The following is a 21,401-nucleotide window of genomic DNA, read 5'->3' on the forward strand; positions in this document are numbered from 1 at the left end:
AATCCACTTTTCTGGATTCCCCTAAAAGCGCTACAACGAAGCGCTTTTTGCTGATTGGTTTCAGGAGTGTTGCAGATTGTCTGCGACGTCGTGCGTTAAGGCAAATTAGTAGCGTTTTCAATTAGCAACCATTGTGCTATTTTGAAGCCGTGCGAAATGGCCCTGTCTATAACCACAAGTTTCTTTATGAAAAAGTGCTGTAGTTAAAATCCTAGGTTGCTAGATAAACCTCAGGGGATAAACATTGAATAAACATAGTAGGATAAACATTGTCTTTCAGATGCAATTTATTTTTCTATGAATTTATGCCATGTGGAGCTTGTCAATGAGTCAAATAAATAACTGAATATAAGTTGCTACAAACATCAGCACAACTGTTAAAAATAAAAAGTAAATAAAATACAAGATCTTAGATACATATCCAAGTAACATTTCAGCCTTTGTCCACTATAATGTTTTATTCTGCAAATTCAGTCCAGTGTTTTTTTTGCACTCATGGCTCCTTGACTACATCTGCAGCTTAGAGGGCACATTCTCACTATTCATGTACACTAATATGTTACACATTCTTTTCTTTTTGGCATTTCTGAGCAAAACCCTAGAAGTGTCATCTACAACAATACTTTAAGAATTCCACTAATATTTTTTTTACCATTAAGATGTGTGAGATTCTTGTACTGTGTGGATGGATGTGATGACACTTCCAGATTTTCACCTGAACTGGACAAGTGCTGGGATGGGCTGAATTCTATGTGAAGGAAAGCTCAGGGTGTCTGTTGTATGGAGAGGGAGGGAAAGTAATTTAAGCTGCTTTGAGACTCCCTTGGGTAGTGAAAAGTAAGGTATAAAAACAACTCTTCTCCCCTCACTTAACATGGTTCCAAAACATACTACATAGCACTTTTCTGCTCCACTAAATGTGCAATCATGGTGTAGGTGGAGTTCTTCATTCCCCCCTCTGCCTCTTGCGCAACAGACAGACTTGATGCTACATGAAGACTTGATGCTACAAGTGCCAGCAAGTCTAAAGCAAGGACTGTATATCAAGAGGGGCACCATCCCATGTAGCCTTGACAGTGGTCTTCAGTTCTAGAGCATCTTTCATCATCAGGCAGACTATGTCCTTAAGGATGCTTCACCTCTGCTTCACAACACTTACTGGGTCCTCCTTACAAGGACCCCATGGAGAGCACACTTTCAACTTGTTTTCCAGCAACTGCCCTGATTACCTATAGAATTTTGGGGGTGGAAATCTTGGTCTTAACCTTCCAATGATGGGGATAAAGATTCTCTGTTCTACTCTTGCTCCATTGGATACATTGAAGCCAGATGGGGTACCCACTCTTTGAAACTTGAGGGGTCTTTAGAGAAGATGGTCCTCAAGCTACACTGAAAGTTTGGAGCCTCTAACTCCCCACCCCTACCCCAGGCCATGGAGAAGATAGAAATGTGAACATTAATAAAGCAAGCAAGGAAGGTGGAGATCTTTCATTCACGTACATAGGTCTAGCATGCAGATGCCACCCTCCAGGCAGGAGATAATAGGAATAAAAAGGAATTACAGCTCATCTTCACACAGAGCCATTCCTATCACGTCTCCTGTAGAAAAGGGATGCTTCATGCCATAGCAGTTGACCCCAGCAATGCTAGGATGCCAGCCTCCAGGTGGGACCTGGAGACCCACTGAAATTATATCACAGCAGAGCTCATCTGAGTTCCCCTGGAACAGTCAAAAATGTACATGCCTAAATGAGATCCCTAGTAGTTCTGATAAGGACTAGTTATCTGTCCAATGTATTTTAATCCAGTTGTTCCCACCAAGGAGCTCAGTGAGGGAATTCATCCTTCTTCCATTTTAAGCTCATAATCACCATATGAACTAGGGTCCAGTGAGCATGACTGACCAATTTTGTGAACTTTGTGGTTGAGTGGTCATTAGTGCCTAGGAATCTCCAACCATAGCCTAATACTGAAAACACTGTATTTTATTGACACTGACGAATACTAGTCTTTTGGCTTATCTTAACTCCTGGATCTTCGCATAAAATTAATTCTTTCTACAAGGCAACTAAAGCATATTATATGCCACATGTAAATTAATGAAAATGATAGTGGTGTACTATTATAAATTTTAAATAGATGAGGTGATGGTTTAAAAGTCTTTTATTTCCTCTGAAACACATCGGGCTTACTAAAGAACATACTACCAATTTCCAGCTGAAACTGCTTCTTTCTATCACCTGCTTGGTGGACAGTGTACGCTGTGCAATAAAGTAGTTCTACTCAGAAGTAAGTCACCATTTCATTCAATGGAAGTTACACCTAAGGAAAGTGCTCTTAGGATTGCAGCCTTAGAGACATTTCAATTTAGTCTACTTGTCTATCTCATGATTTCATTAAATTGAATTTGCATCTGAAAATCCCCCATACTTATGTTAATTCTATGCTGAAATAATTCTCCTCTGTGACTACTGTTAGATCATATTTGGTTTATGTCACCGTAAATTAGATAGGATTTGGTTTTTCCAACGTGCAACGCAAGCAATAAGGAAAGAAAAATAGACTAATTTACTACTGGTCTGTGTAATATGATTTTCTTCTTTCTGGAATGGGACATGAAAAATCTTTCTATGCACATTCAATAAAAGCATTTTTCAACAAAAAATTATTAGCTATAAATAAAATGAACTGCAATCCTGCAAACAAAAAGTGTCTCTCCTATCTATCATGAGCAAAATAAAGGTAGATTAATATCTGGCACTGATTTTCAAAAAAACAGTATAGCAATTCTGTTATGTAGAGAGTGGAATTTGGAATGGGCTGTGCAAAAGGTTTGAAGCTTTGAAACTTGCTTAACCTAACCATGTCAACATTCCAAAGCTTTTGTAATCAAAATTAGGAGGCCTCAAGAGACTATAATAATCCCGATTGTTACTTTAGATCCAAGGATTCTTGTGCACTCACTGTGCGTTTTCCTTTAGAACAGCAGAATTCTACCTTTTAAGTTCTAAAAGTAATTTAACTGGTGGACTCAATGATTCTTGGCAATCTGCTGGAAAGACTGATTCATCACACAAGAGGACAAAGTTCAGTGATGGAAAAGTATCAAACTGGTGTAGAGATCTCTCCAAACTGGTCAAGTGAGCCTAATCTTAATTGCAAGCTACTGTTGTTGTGGTTTTTATTTTAAGGAAAGGGGAAGCCTTTCTTTTCTAGTTCTTGGTGTTTTAGAAAGTATATGCAAGGAGGAGGGAATTGGCTGTCTCTAAATTACTATGAATGGGAGTACTTTGCAGGAATAGGAGGCCAGGACTTACCCGGGCCGCCATTTGGCGGGTGGAGGGCGAGCGGGTAAGGAGGCAGCACGGGTGGGCCCAGCTGGAGGCTTTTTGCGTGCGCTGCAATGCAGCGTGCGCAGCAGGAGGCGGGGCCAGGAGCGTCTGATTTAGGACGCTGCCTGGGTGCTTTTCCCGCCTCTTGCCAAGACGGTGACGACTTGCCCTCCCTCCCTCCCTGGTTATATTGATTGTTGGTTTTATATATGTTTTTCGTCACAGCAGGGTCTGCACTGGATAATGAGCCTGTTTAGTGGGGAGCCGGTGTGCGATCGGTCTCCCCACAAGGGTAGGGGCCCCTTTAAAGGGGCGGTAAGTCACGAGCAGGCCTGCCCGGTGGGGTAGGTTAATACGGCTCGTTATTGACCAGGCGGCTCTGGGGGATGCCAAGGAGGTTTGCGCCCTTTGGCTCCCCCATCAGGGTCATCTCCCATTTAGCAGGTCCACATAAGGAGACCCGTATCCCAGCGGGGATTAGCGATGGGCTCATTGGTGGTTCGTGGGGCAGCAGCTGGATGGCTGCTTAGGTGGCTCATTGTCCAGGCAGCGCCAACCCTCCTCAAGGAGGCACGTTTGAAATAAAATGCTGTAGCCTATTTAAGCCAGACTAAAGAGTGTCGTGTCCTTATTCCGCCAACACTGCCCTCTTACCTGCCAATGGATTTTGTCTACTTCATCCTTCTGATAATTGCTTCATACTATCTTCCTTTATCCAAAAACTGAGGGTCAGGAACACCCCACGCAAAGCATTATCTAATGTGACATGGACACCAGAAATAAGGGACAATAACCAAACTACAATCCCTTCAGAGACACACAAGCTTCATGGAGTTGTCAACCATACAATAGTGAGAAGAGAGATTGCTTGTAGTCATTGTACTTGCTGCTTTACTCCCTGACTGCTACATTGTTCACTGACATTACATAGGAGAGGGCTTCTGGGGAAGGGGGGAAATTGCTGTTGTGAAGCCCGTCTATCCACAAGAAGCCCTTCTATGTCATATTGTTTTAATGGGGTTTTATTGGTGTTTTAGCATGGACAACCTGTTACCGGTCTTGGGAGTGGCGGAAATAAGAAAATAAGAATAAGAATAAGAATATAAGAATAAGAATAAGAGTTGGGATTTAGCCCCTTGAAAATATGTGAGGACTGCTGAACATCCAGAAAAACTAATTGCCTACAGCTGCACTTCCTGTCCCCCTACTTCATTTGCAGCAGTTTTGTCATCAGCCAGAACTCACTCACTGGAAGTACCTGGAAATATGCGCTTGTCTTTGGAGGTGTGCCTGTCTCATTTTTAAAGTCTATTGCAACTTTGAAGTGGGAATGATTCACCATTAAAATGAATTAATTCCCAAAGATACTTTTGTGTGTTCTCTAGACTCTTCAGGGAATAAATTTCAAAATTCAATTCATGTTGAAAAGGATTGGTGTACTTTTAAGCTCCATTTGGACACCTTCAAAGAGGAATACAGTTGAGAGGGATGAATTATATTCAGCAGCAGAGTCCAGAGTATGGCATATCACTGTCTGAGCCTAATTGCTAAAGTATATTCGCATATAATGCTAACAACTTTGCATGATGCATGCTGTGTTTTTATTCGCACAGCAGACATCTTGCCCTTCCAAGTCTGCTGCCAGAGAGGCAAGACATTGACAGCTGTAGTTCTCAGCTGTTCTTTAAGGTGAGAAGCATTTGTTTTAGAGGAAGGCCTGTACTGGCAAAAGCTGAGATCCTCATTCCTACTACCCCTGCTGATTCCCCGCCTTATGGTCCACTTCCTTGACTGGCTCCCTAATGAGGCACAAAAATATGTGCAAGTTTTGTGAACAGAATAATGGTCACTCTTCTTCAAAAAAACCCATGGACAATAAAGACTTATTAGCTCTGTCATACACGAAGTGAATTTGAAAGCACAAAATATGACAACCTAATCTTAACAAGTCTCTGAACTGCACATTCTTCCTGCCAGGCAAATAAATAAATAAATAAATGAATGAATGAATAAATGAATGAATGAATGAATGAATGATTACAGATTTTAAAACTTCTTCAAATAGAAGAAATGGCTTTTTCCACACTCACAGTATATTGTCAAGAAAGCCTTTTTATTTTTGCAGGTCAATTACAAAGCTTTTGATTTTCCTTTCTAAGCAGCCAAACGCGTTTTTAAATTTCTCAATTTCAGAAAAAATGGTTTTCTAATATTATATCCTCTTCCCCACATTATTTCCCATTTCTCTCCTTCTGACAACCCCCATATCCTTTCCCTTTCCTTGCCTCATTCTCTCCTCAGCCATTTACCAACCTACCTTTTATCAGCTTCCCACCTTCAGCTATTTTGCTTCATTTATACCCTACGTTTCTCCACATTGGGGGCAAAGACAATTTACATCCTTATCCTCTAGAACAGCCAACGCTACGTTGAGAAATTCCTGGAGATTTTGATAGTGGAGTTTGAGAAGGCCAGGGCTTGGAGAGGGGAGGGACTTCCAACTTGGGGAGGGGAATAATGTCATATAGCCCACGTTCCAAAACAGACACTTTCTCTATTCGCTGGTCTTTATTGCCTGGAGATCTTTTGCAGTCCCAGAAGATCTCCAGCTATCACCTGGAAATTGATGACCTTGTCTCTTCTTCTCCCTTTATCCTCAGAACAACCCTAGGAGATTGGTTAGGCTAAATGATGTGACTGGGCCTATATCACCTAGACCCTTTCCGCACCAGTGGCACCATGCCAGGCTGCTGCCAAGTGTTTGCAATGGGGCAATTTGTCCTGCCCCTTCCCGGGTCCAGATGGGGGAAGATTTTCACCACTAGACTCAGTCTGCCCTGGATTAGTGCATCCACATGAGACAAATGAGGCTGAAAGGTTCCACTGTGCAGGGGGTTGGCAGAGGCCATTTATTTTCTAAGTATGCAGTGTTGCTGAGCCACCTAGGGCATTATGTGTCCCTTCCGGGACACCGTAGTCAGCTCATGGCAGGAGAGGAAAGCCCATTGTATTCAGAAATACAACAGGCGCTAGATTGGGGGTGGGGTGGCAGAGCTCTGTGGATGGCCTCTCCCTCCCCCCAGGACCTGGAAAGGCTGCAGGTTGGAAGCCCCGAGCAGGAAAGTAACTGGCAGGGGCAGCTCTCACGTGGCAGGAATCTGCAGCCTCCAAGCCTCAGAGGGAAATGGAAGGAGGAAGGGGTGGTCAGGGATGGAAGATGGAAGGTGATTGGCTGGCCATTGGACAGACAGGCAAGCTGGTTGGAGGAGGAGACACTTTGGGGTGGGACAGCTGCCCTGAATGGGTGCTAAGCACTGAGTGGCACTTAAGCTATGAGACCAGCTTCTCCTCCAAGGCTTTACCAGAAATATAATATGTGGAACAGATAATATATGACAATATGATAATGTTAAAACTAATACATGCTATAATTGCATAATTGTGATTCCATAGGAGAATGAGGAGAATTCCTCAATGGGGAGGGGGAACTCAGTACCAAAGCTATTCCCACTGTAGCTCCTTTGGCTCAGCCTCTCTAGAGCAACAACATCTATAAAGCATGACCTAGATTTACCTCATGCCACAGTTTGTGGGAGGCATGTGCATTTGGTTTAGGTCCCTGATGGCGGTGTGACTCACTTATTTAGACTAGTACTGTAATTAGTAAGGTATAGAAAAGAACGGGTAATTTTTAATGGGAGATTGTGTGGGGTTTTACTATTGTGTAACCCACTGCGAGATGGCTTTACTGATAGTGGTGGGCTATAAATATAAATATAAATATAAATATAAATATAAATATAAATATAAATATAAATATAAATATAAATATAAATATAAATATAAATATAAATATAAATATAAATATAAATATAAATATAAATATAAATATAAATATAAATATCCAGCAAAAAAAATACTGAGGAATACACTTACCAGTAATGTTTGGGGCCGTTCCGCACTCGTCCAAAATAGCACAATGGTTACTAATTGAAATCGCTACAGTTTTGCCATTATGCACAATGTCGTTGACAATCTTCAACACTCCTGAAACCGATCCGCAAAAAGCTCTTTGTTGTAGCGCTTTCAGGGAAATCCCAAAAAGTGGATTCACCCTCTGGAAAGCGCTACACTCCTGCAACCAATCTGCAACACTAGCGGAAAAGTTCTGTGCGTTACCATTGTTGCGGTTTCTGCAAAGTCCCTCCCCCTGGCTCTCTCCTCTGATCTTCCGGCGAAGCGATTGCCATTTTTTTTTCTCCGAGCGAGCGGAGATCAACGCACCGGCAAGCCTTCGTTTACCCAGCGAGGCTTCCCCGGCTGCAGTCCCTCTGTTTAAAGTCACCAAGCACAAGCAACACAGAGGCCCGTTTGCTGGTTTATTTCCCCTTTATTTTTTACACTATTTTTGGCCGAAAATCGTGCCCGTGAGGGGGAGGTATTTTTTTTTCCACTCAGGGGCAGCGTGGCAACGATGAAACGGCAGCTCAAACACCACCTGCTAGCTGGATGGGTCTCTCCGTTGCAATGAATCAACGCAGATTCGTTGCAACGTGTTTGTGTGTGTTTTTTTTAAACCTTCCTTAAAGGGAAAGGGCTGTTTGGGAGCATGATAACAGCTGCCCATTGGCTGCTTGATGGCCAGGGGCGGGACACAGCTCGGCAATATCGCTTCCTGGCTAGCGATTTTTGCCGAGACCGGAAACCTGTGGGAAACGATAGAAATGCAACTGGATTCCACTACAAAGGCAGGTATGCATAATGACGAATTCCACTATTTAAAATGGCGATTTTTCGTTCCGCAAACAATTTGCAACATGGATCCCGGTGCGGAATGGCCCTTGGTATTTTCTATTCTTAATACAGATTGTCCCATTTGTCTCATTTGTATTCAGTACAAATAGACTCAATGCTAACAACACCCAAAATATTTGTGGATACTGAATATGTTCAGCTCCTGCTTGGTGTAGTGGTTAGGAGTGCCAACTTCTAATCTGGTGAGCCAGTTTTGATTCTCCACTCCTCCCCCACATGCAGTCATCTGGGTAACCTTGGGCTCACCACAGCACAGCACTGATAAAGTTGTTCTGACCGAAGTAATATCAGGGCTCCCTCAGCTTCTGCCATATGTTATTGCCATCCCATGACACTTTTATATGGAGTAGATCCTCATCACCCCACTGCCCTGGATGAGGTGCACCCCAGCTTCTCTTGGGTAGGTTCAGAAGACCAAAGGCAGACTCCAGACATGTGCTAGAGAGGCAAATAGATTGTGCTGCTGAACAGCCATTATTGTCACTTTAAAGGCAATTCAAAGTGGGGGCTATCTATCCCTTTCCCTCTCTTGGCAAATGCATACATTATGGAATACTGCCAAAACAGAGAAGCCCTCATATAGTGGACAATATTTTACAAAATGGGTCCCATTTCCCCTTCCAGCTCGACAGTAGGCTAGGCATAAAGTAAATTTGACTAAGGAGTGCTGAGTATCCCTTATATACAGAAAATTGTTTCTAAAAAAATCTACTGGTTGGTTCTACATGAAATGCTGGGATTTATTTCATGTCTTGTTTTGTTCACTAACTCTTCAATCTGCTTCTTCCCAGTGCATTGTACTTTGTATTAGCCTTTCAGATACCAGAAAGGGGTAATAATCTAAATGACCAGTAAAATCAGAGATCTCAATGAAAATATAACTCAGACTTGAATGTTATTTGGGTTCAGTTTTTCTTGTTTCCTTGCAATGTCTTCATCGGTTCTTAGTAAAAAGCACAGTTCAGTAACACTGTTCCCTTCTTATTTGATCACAGTTTTCCCTGGCGGCATTTCTATATCCCCACATGCAAATGAGATACCAGATAAATAATGTCATGTATATACATTATTAAATAAAGGCACAGTCTAATAAAATCAATAAACTTGAGCCTAAACATGTATGTCACTGACCTTCTTAGTCCTTGAATCTGCAGTCTAACTAACTGCATTAGAAGAATACCTAAAGGGCTAAAGACATTCTGGGTCAGGCTTTCTCAACCCTAGGGTTTCTTGACAGCCGTGGAAGGGTTTCCCGAATGGGTGGGAGTGAATTAATTTTGTATATATTTTTTTTAAATTCGTTAAACATTTATCAGATGTTATGACCATATATCCTGCCCAAAATGGCCACTGATGGGCCTGGAGAGGGTGGGAATGGGAGGAGCCCAGGTGGATGTGTATACAATGATGCTTCCCAACCATATTCTGCATGATTTTGTCACTTCTGGGGTTTCTTAAAGCCTGAAGAATGTTTCAGGGGCTTCTCAGTGGTAAAAATATTGAGAAAAGCTGTTCTAGGTTTTTCCCATTTTGAAAGAAAAAGATTATTAAGCAATCTAAATCCATAACAGATGAAAATACCAATAAAGAACAGTATTGGAAATAATTTTTAAAATATTTTGCTAAGAAAATACATTACATATATTATATGATGCTGGCTTTATTTGTGACTTAAATGTAGTTTGGAGGCTACAAAAAGGTATAAACAGTTACACCTATAGAAAATATGCATATCTTAAATTTCAGATAATTTGCTTAGGACAACAGGCACAGGGTGGCTTACAAGACATTTTAAAAATATACAAAATTTGTCAGCTCATTTATTTATTCAATCTTCAGGGCTGTTACCTCTTTGTAAGGTTCTTAGATGATTACAGAAACTGAGGGGGGGATAAGTTCTTAGAGAGATAGTTTAAGGGTAGTCCTTTGGTTCAAAAAAATAAAGCAATAAAGATGATAATGCGAAATAATTTATTTGAATAAAGAATAAAGCTGCCCAAGAAAGCTTCTTTAAACAGCTGAGCCATGGGATCAGGCTGCTCAGCTGTTCCCGGTCTAATCAGTTGAGCCAATAGAGGAGCCTGCTCCCATGGCTCAGCTGTGAATAATCTGAAACAACTGAGCTGCAAAACCAAACTGCCCCTACAGCTCAACTGTTTCAGACACAAATCTCACACATCTGGTTTGGTTTGTAATGTACTGTGAGGTGACTGGTTTGTTGGCAGTTTGTTGTTCAATTTTTGATTCACTCGCAAACCATGAACCAAATTACATGGTTTTGAAGTAATGGATTCAGCATGGACTGAATAAAGCATGAAAATATTTATTTTCTCCAGTGTTGTGCATTGTCATACATTCTGTTTAGGAGCCAGTGTTAGTTCCTTTCATATATGGTATTTCTTAAACTTTGGGAAGCTGCCCAGGTACCTGTGAATTTCTTTGTGACTCAAGTTTAAAGTAAACATAACTGGAATCTGCCCCCCTTCATGTTTTTTAGAATTAAATTGTAACCTCATGGGAAAGAAAGATTCTACCCATCTAAACCATCCTCCCCACACTAATCAGCCTTGTGGGGGGAATACACAGAAAGCCAACTTTTACTCACCTCTTTTCTTTCTTAAGATTAATAGTAGCAGGAGGTGTGCAGTTTTGTTAAGGTGTAAGAATTAAAACCCTTTGCCCTATCTATGACTGTATACAGCTGCATTTAATTTTATAAAACATTGGGAAACTCCGTTGTCTTGTCATTTAACCTTCACACACACACACACAAATGTTGTAGAGGTGGTGGAATATATAGAAAATTGTCATATATAATAAACAGCTGATTTTTTTAAAGGTACTTCATGATCCCCTCCTTTAGGACTCTAACTGGTTAACAGAAAATATTTTGGCAAAATTTTAGATTTCACTGCTATGAATGTATTCATATGAGTGGGATCTGATCTTTAAAAAGATGGCAGTGATCTTCTTTGAGGATAATTATTACCCTTGTAACTATTATGTTGATTGATAAACAATGTAATGGTTAATTAATTTTTTTAGCTGGTAAATTTCACGCAGAAGATTATTATATTTAATGATCATTTATTAGCCTTAAAGGTAAAGGTTTCCCCTGTGCAAGCACCGAGTCATGTCTGACCCTTGGGGTGACGCCCTCTAGCGTTTTCATGGCAGACTCAATACGGGGTGGTTTGCCAGTGCCTTCCCCAGTCATTACCGTTTACCCCCCAGCAAGCTGGGTACTCATTTTACCGACCTCGGAAGGATGGAAGGCTGAGTCAACCTTGAGCCGGCTGCTGGGTTTGAACTCTTAGGTAAGTATTAATGAGACATTTTTTTTTGTCTGTTGATAGCTCTGTGGACATTTTCTCTTGATCAGCTAGATCAGGGGTCCCCAACCCCCGGTCAGCGGCCCAGTACCGGGCCGCAAAGGCCATCGTACTGGGCCGCCAGCGGCCACGCCTGCCTCCCCCCCTGCAGCGAGAGGGGCGGAAAGAGGCCGGCGCGGGCTTTTTACTGGGCTTTTTACAAATTAATAATATTGGTATTTTTCTGGTTCCTAAAAACAAGCTTTTGAAGAAAGACATGTTTGGCACACCTCAATGAGACATTCATGTCTGTTTCTACTACTTTTGATGTTTTTATCTTCACTGTGTGTATCCATATATGGCATAGACACAGGAGTAAACTATATTTCAAATACTTTGAAAAATTTTAAATATAAAACCATTGATAAGCTGGGTTGTGATGCTCAAACTAAAGTCACTCCGAACTAGTAAACTTCTGTGATGCAGTTGCCATCTAACTAGGATTGAAAATGCCCAATAGTTATGGATGCAGAAAATCAAAGAGGAGGAAGGCAGCCAATTGTCACTTGAGTAATAAATGACTTCTTTTTTGCTAGCCTGCATGTGTGTTTTCATTTGAACTCTAATTTCATCTGTTGTGCTTATTTTTTTTCCCACCCCTGTGGGCCATAAAATAATTTTGCAGTAAGAATACACTTCCTAGCTATGCTACCTCAGCACTTCTACAAGTAACGCTTTTGCTTTGAAACCAAGCTACTCTTCAGAAAATGTGTTGGATTGTATTACAGACTTTCCAAATAACTTTGCTACTACATGCAGCTGACTAGAACCTGATATGTTTTAATACTTAATGTTGTCAGTATTTGAACAGTATTTGAAGTGGATTAATAATTAATAATTGTACTCAAGAATTTATTTTTTCCTCCACTGATGTATTTTATTCTAGTTTATCCTGTAAGCTCAGTGCAGATGTACAAAAAACATGAGAAAATGTTTCATACTATATCAAATAACTGTTGCTGACACCAAAAACTAGCTAGAATAGAAGAGACTTGGCTCCCCCTCGGGAAAATCCTAATGGTTACAAGGTTTCAAGGTGACCATCTTGGTATGAGTCCTTGCTGTTTGGTCATGATTCATGTTTTGGTTTGTGGGGAGAGGGTTGATTAGCAATGGTTACATTGGAAGACAGTGAATATCTATGATTTCATGTCTAATACAAATCACTTCTAAAATCTTTGTGACCTTATAGCAGATCAAGTATACAGAATTTTCCGATAACCCCCCCCCCCCCCGCCGGAACAGCCATCCTGCATTCTGGAATACCAGTACAGCAAGTTCTCACTGATTCATCTTTATTAGGATAGGAACTATCTCATTTATATATCTGCTTCCAAAAGTTGTAGCAGCAAATAAAAATCATTATGACCACATCTCCTGATACTGTGCTCATTTTTCTTAGCAATCAGAGCACTAGGAGAAGACTGAAGAATTAACCCTTCACTTCCTGGTTTCCTGACATTCCATCACTTTGAGGCGTGCCTTTAAAGTCCTGTCCTACACACACTTGCTAACTACCATAAGAAATAATATATATTTCAAATGGAACAGGGCAAGGAAAACAAAAGGAAATGATTTCCTTAACATTGGTGAGAAGCTATTAGTTGTAAATCAGAATAGATTATTTTTCTTAGATTATTAGATTTGTCTCCTTTACAGAGATTGAGAGGGATGATTTTTCTCCAACTGTCCAATAGTGTCTACACCCAAGAGGGGGACTTGCAACCATAGCCAAGTCTATCATGTAATGGAAGATGGCTCAAAGGTGGAACAAGGTAGGAAGGTGGTGATATGTGCAACCTAACCTGCTTTTGCACAATTGTTATTATTAGGCAGTTATGATAGGCCCTTCTGGGATCCTGGCATCTGCCTGATTATATCAACCTTGAGCTGTCAAGTTTCATTCTCTTGTTTGCTCCAGTCTTCTGTAATTGAATTCAGACACCTGAAAAGATTATGGTTCTTTCTGATTTCCTTGTTCACTTATACCCCCTCTGTGGTATAATTGTTCAGCAAAGTCTATTTTTATCAGGGTTATATTTTCATGCACATTGCAACACACAGCAGAGGATGCCGATGCCACTGAGAGTGCATCTCTCTCCTCACACCACATGTAAACACCAATAGGATCATACTTTCTCATTATATATCAAGCATTCTATGAAAACATGTTAGTGTCCTTGGTTGCAAAATGTCCTAACCCCATTTGCTGGTGGGGGCTCATGGGAGTTGTAGTCCATGACCATCTGGAGGACCACAGGTTGACTACCCCTGCTCTAGCGCCCTCTGTATTTCAGCTGCAGCGGGCTTAATTTCTAGTAAGGATATATAAGGCATGAAGGGAAGGCACAGGGGGTGGTATGTGTGACGGTGAGAGTTGGAGGGAGAGAGAAGGGCATACAGCTGTAAAACTTCAGGAAAGAAAAAAGAAAATAAATGACTCTTTGGAGCTATCACAGCCAGAGACTGGAGTTAATTATTTTGTAAAGCAAGATGCTTGAGGATGGCAGAGCCAAGGGAGACTTGTACCCTAGAACCACAGTAAGACATTTCTAAGGAATATATGGCACTTGGGTAAAGATACACTTGCTTTTCTCACGGTATCTAAAACACACGCATCCACTGTAATTTGAAAAAAAGTTGTATGTGAAATGAGGCTAAGATAAAAGACTTGTGGGGATGGCTTTTACCCAAAGGCATAGTTCTTTGTCACTATTTCTATGTTCCAAAGGAGGCATGGGTTTTCTTGAGTAACAGTTCCCTATATTTTATGACAACTCTCTTCAAACCAAGTAATATTTTTGAAGTAGTTTGTGATCTGGCATGGACTCTGGTGTTCAAAAGAGAGAAGTCAGAAGGAGTCACATAGAGGCATGCACAGTGGCTGAGATGCACTGATAGAGTTTCTCAGTTTCTGACATTGCCTTATTGCCATGACAAAAAAAAATAAATGAATTAGAAAATCTGGAATCTGTTGAGTGACAGTTGCCACATAGTGCAGGAGATTTTATTTTAAACATTACTCCACATTAATACAGTTAAATCTAATTTTAATTAACTAGGTATTTGAACTGATTGCTGAACAGAAATACATTTGATGAATATGAAATAGCAAGCCAATCACAGACATTCAGACTGAGCAATCAGATTTAATGTACATAATGAATATTTTCCAAGTGTTACCTCAACTGCAAATGGTTATTAACAGAAAGTAATATTGATTTGAATTCATTGACTAAATGGCATGAGAATTCTTGCATGAGAATAAAACTACATCTTGCCTTCCTGAAGCTGCCTAGGCAGAGGAGCAAATGACTGCCAAGAGTGATTGGATTGTAGTTTCCTCTGCCATCCCAAGAGGCACCCAAACAACAGATCTCATACTTCCAAGAAGGAAATGATATTCCCTTGCATACTCAGAACAGTATACCCATAGGTATGTTGTAAGTCCTCTCCAGTCTCCCATTCCCTAGTTCTCCCTTCCCTTTTTTAAAGATAGGCTGACTTGTGATCATAGTTTCAAGCCAAACATGAATCTGAAAGAGCACAGAACTAACTCAAAATGTGCTGAGGCTTGCAGAGTTGGAAGGAGAAAACTCTCTGGCATTCCAAATTTAGTGACATTACAGGAAAAACATGATATGCCACAGATAATTAAATCAGCCTGGAAAGGCTGCACCAATTATTTGGAATACCATCCCTGCTGTGTAGTTGCCATTGTTATTCATTCATGTGTTTGCAAAAAGCATTGTTAGCTGCATGCAGAAGTGATGTCTTTCTTAGATCATGTAGTAAGAGAGACCTATGTTGGAACGTTCTTTTGGAATTTACGCACCAGAACAAGATTCCCAGATGCAGTGTAACTGTAGTCAGGATGGACTTGAAGCATCATAACATTAGCTGAGGAACTGTGACATCCAGTAGCTAAATGCACAATGACACCAAGAGAAAACAGATTTTGGCAAAATGAATAGCACAACCGAATGATAAAATTATCTGTCAAGAAATGTCACCTTTATCCAAAGGGGTACTTCCATTTCATTAAATAGACTGGATGATACAGTATTAAAATGTATTCCATAAGTCAAAACATCCATGGATACTGGTGCTCAAGGTGGTTACAATGAAATATCAAGAATGAATGGAGAGACACTAGTCTCAGACTGACATTTTGGTAAATATAGTTACTAATGTGCAATGTGAATTATGCTTATTAGAATGCAAATACCATTTAAATAATTGAATCTTATGTTTAATGGGCATTTCACTCAATTGATGTTGCTGGTATCTTTGCTTTTAGTGTCACTACATTACCCTCATTTTGACATGCATTAGAAATTATTATGTATAATAATTTTATCTAAATAAGGGAGAGAGGAGGATTTATTTTAAACAATTAAATATAGAAAGCAGGAGAGAACAAAATTCATGCTCAAGCAGTACAAGAGAGGCTCAAATTCACACTATTCAGACTGGAGCATAAAACTATCAATAAAGAATATATAGGGAACAAGTTCAGAGAACAGGAGTGCTGGTACCATTTGCTAAGCAATTATCAGGACATGACCATTCTGTGAGACAGGACCAGGATTGAGAAATACATTCAAAGTTCATTCTCAGTCAATCCAGGTATGAAGAAGCTACATGTACTTTATAGGGAAAAATAGCTAATATATATCAAAATGAGGCTCCAGGTTAGTATCTGATTGCACCATGATGATCTTCAAAGGACACCAAAATGCTGCTGACATGCATTTCTACTATGTCTTTTATTATTAGCATCATTTTAAAAAATCAAAGGAAGCTGTTGGTGGTGGAATGAGCCTGTTCTGGCCTGCAGGTCAGTTTCCACCCTGTGCTCCTGGTTTTTCCCCAACCTTTTCTGTGTGTTCAATCATATAACCTTTGTAGGAATTGCCCACTGGGAGTCAAGACTCCCAGCTTTCCTTCCAAGTTCTGAGGACTTGCCCCTGTTTTTTTCACTAAACAGGGCCTGGATACCATGCCTTGTATACCATGGGGGAGAAGCCACTTGCCAACCAACTACCTTCCCCTTCCTCCTGGTTCTCCTTTTAAAATAGTATGCCCAGGATGATGGAGGTCTATGCAGCACAACTACCAGGATAAACACTTATAAAGGATTTATTCAAAAGAAAATATTCACAAGCATAAATTAGGGATTCAAAAGAAAAGGATTAAATGCAGTTCCTCTATACCCATCCTATCAGTTGTTACATTTTATAAAGCTTCTTAGCTTAGAAAGTTACAGATTTTTAGAAGAGTTCCATTACCTTCAAACCTCCTTCAGGTGTGCAGGCCAGTACATGGCAATGGCTGCCTCCTCCAGACCTCAGTTAAGAGCTCTGTCTACTTTGATAGAACCAGCATCAATGAGTCATGCCTCCTTGCTCTCATGGCTTTTATCATCTCTCTTTTCTGCACTTACTAACCAGATCAGAGTGGGTCAAAGATACTTTTCCTGAAGTATCCAAAAGTTCCTTCTTGAAGTCCTTCTAGTACTCTGTGTTCCCTGCTGGGTGTGGGAAGAGTTCCATATTATTGTCTCTTGCTAGAGATATAGCACTTCTAAAAAGGTGGCTGAGGCAATCCAGAAAGCAATTGAACTGTCTTCCCCTCTCCTACCTGTCCTCTGTCTAGAGACAGAGAATCTTTTTAAAATGCAAAGTAAAGGTTTTGCTGAGTTCAAACTTCTAAAGAAAAAAAGGCATTTCTTCACAGTCCTCACTGACGCAAAACCAAGGATCAAAAACATAGAGTGTTAAAAATAACAGAAACTGAAACATTATCTCAGGTGGCCTTCAACAAACCTAAGTGCTCACCATTCCTAAAGGTGGGGAACTGTATAGAAAATAAAAACTAAGGGAGATCAATATTGTCATGCTGTGGGGGAAAAAACACATTTACAGTTACTGAAAAGCCTGTCACAGTCAAAATAGTCCAAAGAGCAACTATTATTTTCTTGCCTTCATGTACACTTTCTTCAGCAAGCAGTTTCCCGAGACCCCCAAGGCTCTCTGTCAATAGATCTACTTTCAAATGGCCTTTTCAGTAGATCTTGTTACTAGGTGTGTGTGTTTCTAGTACCTACTGCTTAACCAATACTTTTTTTGTTCAAGTTCAAGTGATTCTTCTTTTAAAATACTATAATTGTCTTTTTTATTGGTGGTGCTTCTAAAGGTGTACAGTCAGAAACTGCTGACCTTTAAAGTCTAAGGAATAGAGTAAGAAGAGATAGGAAAGAAGTTTTGTCCCACAAAGTCAGCAGAAGATACAAGAGCAGGCCGTACCAATCTCCAGCAGGATGATGAAGCAGCTTTCTGGGGCACTTTTTCCATTGGCTGCTTTGACTGTTGCCAGCTGCCATCTTCCCTGTAGAGCAAGTGGTGCTGGCATGGGTGCTACTTCCTTCTGTTGCTGGGTCTGTTGTGAATAAGGAATAGAAGTTGTCTTTTGATAATCTGTTTGGGGAAGAGTCTCCGCAGAGGTTGGAGAACACCTCAGGTAGTCCTCATTGGGAAGAAAACTGGGGCATAAATAGCAAAATAAATAAACCATTAAGATCTCTGAAAACAGTTCAGTACTTTAGCTCCATTTAGTCACACCTGACACTTTGGCAATGGTAGCCTTTTATGAAGTGTTAACTGTTCTCAGATATTATTTTATCAAGTCTCTTCCACGTCTTTCTAGGCATCATCTTCAACCTCACCAGAGGCTCCTTAAGTGTCTTATGATATCTGGTTTGTGTATGTGTGTATAAATGAGGAAATCAGTATTTCCAAATACAAGTCAGTACAGTTTTCTGATGATTATACATATGGACTTGCCAATATATTTTTGAACAGATATGAGTTGTGCATTCATCCATACTATAGATCATTTGTTATTCCTTTGTTTCTAATAGAAATGTTTCCTGCTCCCAAAGCTGAAGGCAATGTCTGCTGCCATCATTCTTGAAGCATGAATGTGGGATGGATCAATGCAACAGTTTCTGGAAACTGCAAGGAAATAGAGAGATTAATATATGTGCAGGGAGTGGTAATTTCACAACTGCCATTTGCTCCAACCTTAATGCCTTCCTGATCTCTTTCCTCTATTCAGAATTCACCACAGGCACAAATGGATGTGATAAATATCACAGCGCATCACCCTCCTGTAAAAAGCAAGCTGTACATACATCCTCCATTCTGACTGAGGATGGGTTTAATCCTTTAACTCCTGCTTGGTTTGATTAATTAAAATTTGGTCCCCAGTGCTTTTAACAATTTTTAAAGGAAGAAAAATACTACTAAATACCATCAAGGACTTTTCTCCCTTTTAAACATTAATAGCAACAGAGGGAGTTTGGTTTAAGTTATCAAAACTGAGTTAGGTTGGTGAGTTAAACCTCATATTCTATCCCCATATGGCTTTGACCCAATGAAGAGCTACTCACCTTTCATATTTGTTTCTTCCTTCACTTGTTTTATGCCAATAAAGATGCCATTATCATTATCACATCTATTTCTGGCACACATCTTAGTCCTTCAGACTATATTCACAGGTATATTCTCCATACGGTTGAAAAGCTACAACCAGTCAACAACATATCTGAGGGCACAGCTAGACATTATGGAATCCATGAGCCTGGTCTACGGATGCTGCACCATTTTACACATGCCATGAGGCCTCAGTCCTGATCAAGCCTATAGCATAGAAGACCCAAGTGATGTTCTCTCTCCAGACACACCTATCAAACAGTGGCTAAAAGGAACTGGAGGGGGGGGGGATTACATAGTCCCACCAGGCTACAAGCCTGATCAAGATTGGGCCATTTTGCCATTCTTAAATAGCCTGAGTTCAGCTGTAAAATAGTAGGAGCATCCATGGGTTGGATCTGTATGCACTATAACATCTAGATTAGGAATTAAGCTAAACCCATTTTTTTAAAAAATTAAGCACCTTTTAGCTCAGTGGTTCTCAACCTGGGGGCCAGGACCTCTTTGAGGGTCAAATGACCCTTTCACAGGGGTCGCAGCAGGGAAAGTAGCTTTGCGGGGTAGATCAAGATAGAGCGTTTGTCTGTCTAGAGCAGCAGAAAAAAGCGAGATTGGCATGGTGGGACAAGAGGCAGAACTGAACTAAGAAATCCTGGAGGGAAAAAACAATTTATATACAAACATGAACAATGGATCTTCATGCCATTGGCCAGTTTGGTTTAATTTCTGTGATAAAGAACACTTGCATAATTTTATGGTTGGGGGTCACCAACATGAAGAACTGGATTAACACGCTGCGGCATTAGGAAGGTTGAGAACCACTGCTTTAGCTTTATATCTATGGTACAAGTTCTACTAGGATTTCTAATTTTGACTGTATGCTCATGGGAATAGGTTGATTTCACTGTCTCACTTTTCATCACAGAAATTAATATCATATATCATGAGCCATTCTCACCTTGTCATATAAAACATTGCCCACACCTTGAACAAGTAAATGCTTCCCTTCTACCACCAAAATTTCTTGGGGTGCTGTGTTCAGCACTGCAAAAATGTGCATTAAAAATTATCCTGCCATATTTATTACAGTATTTAATAATGCCCATTGTTAAAGGCCACAATTATTTTACTACTGAAATATGACAATTCCGGTTGTGTTGTATCTTGCCCTTCTTGGTCTGTGAGGAGGACAAAGGATGTTCTCCTTTGAAGATGACATTTTCTATTCACAAACCTATTTGATGTTCAAGGGATAAACTTTCATGAAAAGAGAAACAGAATTGTTGTTTTGTGGTTGACATGATTTTTTAGAAATAAAGCCAAAAGTGATGTCTTCATTTTTTCTATCAATTATTTGTCCCATCATAAAGCTCCACTGTGTTAAACTGGAAAGGCCTTGCTGCTCCCTGACAACTCTGCAGGGTATGCTTACCCGTTTGTTTATTTCTCTTAGAGAAAAGCCTGTTTTTCTGTCTCTGTGCATGATTAAAACAGCCTTTTCAATTCAGCCCTATGGGCCACTTTCACTGGGGAACAATACAATGAATAAAATTAATCAAAGTGGTAACAAAGGATCAGCGTTCTTTTCACCAAGTGTCATTTCTGCAAACACTGTTATGAATTCTTTTAATATAAATGGATGTATGTTATCCAGGGAAACATATACACATTTTGAGGTAGAAATATTGTTTAGGGGCTTTTTGTTTTTTATTATGAAGCTGCTTTTTACATTTCATGCTCAAATACACTGAATATATTATTTGTCCAGCCTAAAAAAAAGAGAAAATAATTTTTATACACCAGAAGTGTTATGGCTTAACTCCTCTATTTCTGAATCAAAATTAATCTGCTGCCTTTTACCATTTTCTAGCCACTGACATCTCTTGAAGTATTCTACCAGGATAATTTCAATTTGATTTTAGAGTTTGTTGGCTAAATCATACATGCCTTATGCCACAATAAAACAATTCAGCAGATGCAGAAGTGAATGTCCATGCAGGAATCTGGAGCTGGATATGGAATAAAAGGCAAACCTCAGTGTCACACTTGTGTTTTCCTTCTTGAATCCCACAATCTCTGCCTCCAAACCTTCACTTAAAACTTCACATAAATTGTTCAGAAAGGAAAGCCAACTCAGTTAAAATCTGTCTTACATGTAGTCCTTCAGTGAATAGATGGTACATTTGTCATTGTGCTAAGTTCAGTTTAATCATGTCAGTTGTAATGGATCTGATGACCTGAGACTGCAGAATAAATTAAAACAAAATACAATCCCCCCCCAGCCGCCTGACAAATTTGGGGTGATGCTGCAAACTTTAGCATGAGCTCAATTGCAGATGAACTTCTCTTGTTTGACTCTCTGTTCCATGCGAGGTGAGCTCTGATCA

This window comes from Paroedura picta, chromosome 9 (assembly GCF_049243985.1).
Source record: "Paroedura picta isolate Pp20150507F chromosome 9, Ppicta_v3.0, whole genome shotgun sequence".
In the NCBI taxonomy this organism is placed as follows: Eukaryota; Metazoa; Chordata; class Lepidosauria; order Squamata; family Gekkonidae; genus Paroedura; species Paroedura picta.